At 40.3% G+C, this 7,025-nt stretch overlaps 1 protein-coding gene across 2 annotated transcripts in view; it reads left to right on the top strand.

The window, feature by feature from the left end:
• Positions 1–6,302: 6,302 nt before the first annotated feature.
• pgap4 (post-GPI attachment to proteins GalNAc transferase 4) overlaps positions 6,303–7,025 on the top strand; it is an 8,128-nt gene continuing 7,405 nt past the window's right edge. Inside the window, exons 1-2 of one of the 2 annotated variants that reach the window (XM_083551468.1) lie at positions 6,303–6,399; positions 6,433–6,474. The gene's annotated coding sequence lies outside the window, so the exon portion shown is untranslated. Of the gene's footprint in view, positions 6,475–7,025 lie in introns of both variants that reach the window. The other variant, XM_083551467.1, reaches the window with a different exon arrangement.

Genomic DNA, 7,025 nt, shown 5'->3' with positions numbered 1-7,025 from the left:
TCTAATATAAACACATACACACATATCACTCTAATACACACACATACACACATCACTCTAATACACACACATATACACATATCACTCTCATATACACACATACACACATATATCACTCTAATACACACACATACACACACATATCACTCTAATACACACACATACACACATATCACTCTAATACACACACATACACACATATCACTCTAATATACACACATACACACATATCACTCTAATATACACACATACACACACATCACTCTAATACACACACATACACACATATCACTCTAATACACACATATACACACACATCACTCTAATACACACACATATACACACATATCACTCTAATACACACACATACACACACATATCACTATAATACACACATATACACACACATATCACTCTAATACACACACATATACACACACATCACTCTAATACACACACATATACACACACATCACTTTAATACACACACACACATACACACACATATCACTCTAATACACACACATAGACACACACATCACTTTAATACACACACACACATACACACACATATCACTCTAATACACATACATATACACACACATCACTTTAATACACACACACACACATACACACACATATCACTCTAATACACACACATATACACACACATCACTTTAATACACACACACACACATACACACACACATCACTCTAATACACACACATCACTTTAATACACACACACACACACATACACACACACATATCACTCTAATACACACACATATACACACACATCACTCTAATACACACACATATACACACACATCACTTTAATACACACACACACACACATACACACACATATCACTCTAATACACACATATACACACACATCACTTTAATACACACACATATACACACACATCACTTTAATACACACACACATACACACATATCACTCTAATACACACACATATACACACACATCACTTTAATACACACACACACACACATACACACACATATCACTCTAATACACACACATATACACACACATCACTTTAATACACACACACACACATACACACACACATCACTCTAATACACACACATATACACACACATCACTTTAATACACACACACACATACACACACACATATCACTCTAATACACACACATATACACACACATCACTTTAATACACACACACACACACATACACACACATATCACTCTAATACACACACATACACACACATATCACTCTAATACACACACATATACACACACATCACTCTAATACACACACATATACACACACATCACTTTAATACACACACACACACACACACACACACATATCACTCTAATACACACATATACACACACATATCACTCTAATACACACACATATACACACATCACTCTAATACACACACATATACACACACATCACTTTAATACACACACACATACACACACATATCACTCTAATACACACACATATACACACACATCACTCTAATACACACACACACATACACACACATACACACACATATCACTCTAATACACACACATACACACACATATCACTCTAATACACACACATACACACATATCACTCTAATACACACACATACACACACATATCACTCTAATACATACACATACACACACATATCACTCTAATACTCACACATACACACACATATCACTCTAATACATACACATACACACACATCACTCTAATACACACACATACACACATATCACTCTAATACACACATATACACACATATCACTCTAATACACACACATACACACACATATCACTCTAATACACACACATCACTCTAATACACACACATATCACTCTAATACACACACATACACACATATCACTCTAATACACACACATATCACTCTAATACACACACACACACACACACATACACACACATAAACTTTCTTTTCGGCTTCTCGCGTTAGGGGTCGCCACAGCGGATCCTCCGCACGTTTGATTTGGCACATGTTTTACGCTGGATGCCCTTCCTAACGCAACCCTCCCCAATTTATCCGGGCTTGGGACCGGCACTAAGAGTGGCTGGGGATGGTTCCCTGACCGGGAATCGAACCCGGGTCGCAGAGGTGGGAGCGCTGCATCTTAACCACTAGACCACCAGGGGACCCTTTACACACATACATACATACACATATCACTCTAATATAAACACATGCACACATATCACTCTAATACACACACATACACACATCACTCTAATACACACACATATACACATATCACTCTCATATACACACATACACACACATATCACTCTAATACACACACATACACACATATAACTCTAATACACACACACATCACTCTAATATAAACACATACACACATATCACTCTCATATACACACATACACACATCACTCTAATACACACACATATACACATATCACTCTCATATACACACATACACACACATATCACTCTAATACACACACATACACACATATCACTCTAATACACACACATACACACATCACTCTAATACACACACATACACACACATATCACTCTAATACACACACATACACACATATCACTCTAATATACACACATACACACACATATCACTCTAATACACACACATACACACACATATCACTCTAATACACACCTATACACACACATATCACTCTAATACACCCACATATACACACATCACTCTAATACACACACATATACACACACATCACTTTAATACACACACACACACACACACACACACACACACACATCGCTCTAATACACACACACACACACACACAGAAATGAGACGTTCTGATGTATAAATACTTTGTTATTGTACTTCACACAACACTGTGAAGTAGAGCTTCAGTCTCGGACTTACAAACACACACACTGCCCCCTACTGGCCAACCATCTGAGTTTCATCATATCAGAGTGTGTGAGCTTTTTTTATTGTGCATCCTTGTGTAGTTACAGTGTGTATCACTGTGTTGTGTAGTTACAGTGTGTATCAGTGTTGTGTAGTTGCAGTGTGAATCAGTGTTGTGTGGTTGTAGTTTGTATTACTGTGATACAGTGTATACTACAGTGTAATGTATCACTGTGATGTGTATTTGCAGTGTGTATCACTGTGATGTGTAGTTGCAGTGTGTATCACTGTGATGTATATTGCAGTGTGCATCACTGTGATGTGTAGTTGCAGTGTGTATCACTGTGATGTGTAGTTGCAGTGTGTATCACTGTGATGTGTATTTGCAGTGTGTATCACTGTGATGTGTAGTTGCAGTGTGTATCACTGTGATGTGTAGTTGCAGTGTGTATCACTGTGATGTATATTGCAGTGTGCATCACTGTGATGTGTAGTTGCAGTGTGTATCACTGTGATGTGTATTTGCAGTGTGTATCACTGTGATGTGTAGTTGCAGTGTGTATCATTGTGATGTGTAGTTGCAGTGTGTATCACTGTGATGTATACTGAATGTGTGCATCACTGTGATGTGTAGTTGCAGTGTGTATCACTGTGATGTGTAGTTGCAGTGTGTATCACTGTGATGTGTAGTTGCAGTGTGTATCACTGTGATGTGTAGTTGCAGTGTGTATCACTGTGATGTGTAGTTGCAGTGTGTATCACTGTGTTGTGTAGTTACAGTGTGTATCAGTGTTGTGTAGTTGCAGTGTGAATCAGTGTTGTGTGGTTGTAGTTTGTATTACTGTGATACAGTGTATACTACAGTGTAGTGTATCACTGTGATGTGTATTTGCAGTGTGTATCACTGTGATGTGTAGTTGCAGTGTGTATTACTGTGATGTATATTGCAGTTTGCATCACTGTGATGTGTAGTTGCAGTGTGTATCACTGTGATGTATATTGCAGTGTGTATCACTTTGATGTGTATTCGCAGTGTGTATCACTGTGATGTGTAGTTGCAGTGTGTATCACTGTGATGTGTAGTTGCAGTGTGTATCACTGTGATGTGTAGTTGCAGTGTGTATCACTGTGATGTGTAGTTGCAGTGTGTATCACTGTGATGTATATTGCAGTGTGCATCACTGTGATGTGTAGTTGCAGTGTGTATCACTGTGATGTGTATTTGCAGTGTGTATCACTGTGATGTATATTGCAGTGTGTATCACTGTGATGTGTATTTGCAGTGTGTATCACTGTGATGTGTATTTGCAGTGTGTATTACTGTGATGTGTATTTGCAGTGTGTATCACTGTAATGTGTAGTTGCAGTGTGTATCACTGTGATGTGTAGTTGCAGTGTGTATCACTGTGATGTATATTGCAGTGTGTATCACTGTGATGTGTATTTGCAGTGTGTATCACTGTGATGTGTATTTGCAGTGTGTATTACTGTGATGTGTATTTGCAGTGTGTATTACTGTGATGTGTAGTTGCAGTGTGTATCACTGTGATGTGTAGTTGCAGTGTGTATCACTGTGATGTGTAGTTGCAGTGTGTATCACTGTGTTGTGTAGTTACAGTGTGTATCAGTGTTGTGTAGTTGCAGTGTGAATCAGTGTTGTGTGGTTGTAGTTTGCATTACTGTGATACAGTGTATACTACAGTGTAGTGTATCACTGTGATGTGTATTTGCAGTGTGTATCACTGTGATGTGTATTTGCAGTGTGTATCACTGTGATGTATATTGCAGTGTGCATCACTGTGATGTGTAGTTGCAGTGTGTATCACTGTGATGTGTAGTTGCAGTGTGTATCACTGTGATGTATATTGCCGTGTTCATCACTGTGATGTGTAGTTGCAGTGTGTATCACTGTGATGTATATTGCAGTGTGCATCACTGTGATGTGTAGTTGCAGTGTGTATCACTGTGATGTATATTGCAGTGTGTATCACTGTGATGTGTATTTGCAGTGTGTATCACTGTGATGTGTATTTGCAGTGTGTATCACTGTGATGTGTAGTTGCAGTGTGTATCACTGTGATGTGTAGTTGCAGTGTGTATCACTGTGATGTATATTGCAGTGTGCATCACTGTGATGTGTAGTTGCAGTGTGTATTACTGTGATGTGTATTTGCAGTGTGTATCACTGTGATGTGTAGTTGCAGTGTGTATCACTGTGATGTGTAGTTGCAGTGTGTATCACTGTGATGTATATTGCCGTGTTCATCACTGTGATGTGTAGTTGCAGTGTGTATCACTGTGATGTGTAGTTGCAGTGTGTATCACTGTGATGTATATTGCAGTGTGCATCAATGTGATGTGTAGTTGCAGTGTGTATTACTGTGATGTGTATTTGCAGTGTGTATCACTGTGATGTGTAGTTGCAGTGTGGTGTAGGTTCTGATAAAGCGGCGAGTGGAGATCGGTGGGTGTGAGGTTCTGATAAAGCGGCGAGTGGAGATCGGTGGGTGTGAGGTTCTGATGAAGCGGCGAGTGGAGATCGGTGGGTGTGAGGTTCTGATGAAGCGGCGAGTGGAGATCGGTGGGTGTGAGGTTCTGATGAAGCGGTGAGTGGAGATCGGTGGGTGTGAGGTTCTGATAAAGCGGTGAGTGGAGATCGGTGGGTGTGAGGTTCTGATAAAGCAGTGAGTGGAGATCGATGTGAGCATGAGCAAGCAGGAGAGAAAACATGGGTTTCTCAGTAAAATCCCAAAGCAGTCAGTGACTTTAGTGAACTGATAAAGAAGAGGATATTCGGTTTCTCCCTAATGAGTGATCCAGTGGTGACTGTGGTGATACGAAAAACTCCCTGAAACTTAAGGAAGAAACCTTGAGAGGAACCGGACTCTAAAGAGAACCTCATCCTCAACACTGCATGTCACACTGCAGAACTGTTCCTGTAAACTGTGGTCCTGAACCCATTGTAGGAGACTGTTGATATTACAGTCGAAATCCATCCTCAGAAGTTCTGTTCCACTTCAATGTTGTAGTTGTTTTGTACCGAAAACTGTGGGGATCCTGTAGATCCTGAACTCCAGCCACAACCCTGAACACATCATCATCCAGAACCACATGAAAGTTAGTGTGGTGTTGGATGATAGACAGATCTTTTCATACAGGTGTGTGTGTGTGTGTGTGTGTGTGTGTGTGTGTGTCTGATTAATTGCTGGACAAATCCTTGTTTTAAATATATCTTTTCTGTAAAGGAATCACTCTGAACACCGACTTGTCTTTCTCGTTCTCGCAGGTGTAGATCACGTTACTGCTGAGATGTGATTGGTTGGCTGTGTTGAAGGACATGCCCTTTACAGTCAGCTGTGGTGACGAATCCGCGTCAGAGGAATAAACTCACGGTCAGTGATAGGACACAGGTCAGGTGTGAGTGTTACAGGGAGAGGTGGCAGAGGAAGGGGTGGGGCAGTGAGCTGGAATTCTGTGTAGAAGAATAATCCCAGTCTCTGAAGATAGATCATAATGGATGGAGTTACACAGTGAACACGAAGTCTGGAGGTGAGTCACTGCCTGATTCCTGGGTGGAATTCTTCCAAATGTAGTGTTGGTTGGTAGAAGTGCTGAGGGATTTCAGGTGGACGGGTGTGGATCTGCTTCTGGAACACATTACACTGTGTCTTTACGGTGTGTGTGTGTGTGTGTGTGTGTGTGTGGTTCTCAGAAAGTCTTGGTCTGAGTTCACACATCTCTGGTCACCTCGTCTTCTTATCCAATCAGAACAGTTTGAGCTCAGGTTTTTTCCACTGTGTATATTTACGTCTTTTATCTGCATTCATCTGAACTGAAATAGAACGTACAGTGGTGTGAAAAGTGTTTGTGCCCTTCTGTGTGCTGTGATCAGAAAACACACCCCGGGCGTCACGTGGGAAACCTCTCCAAGAAGTTTTTGTTTGGACATGATAAGAATCGAATAAATCTCTTTCTATTAATAGATCAGGTAAAGGAGCACTTTTCCAGAAGTCACACTTGCCAGAGTAGATCGTTACTTTAGATCTTCACTGTAACTCCACCACACAGCTGACTGAAGGAGAAACTGCACACACTGATAA

The sequence above is a fragment of the Silurus aristotelis genome, assembly GCF_946808225.1.
Source record: "Silurus aristotelis genome assembly, chromosome: 9".
NCBI lineage: Eukaryota > Metazoa > Chordata > Actinopteri > Siluriformes > Siluridae > Silurus > Silurus aristotelis.
Note: the sequence above shows the minus strand (reverse complement) of the source record. Positions and strands in the feature narration are given on the sequence as shown.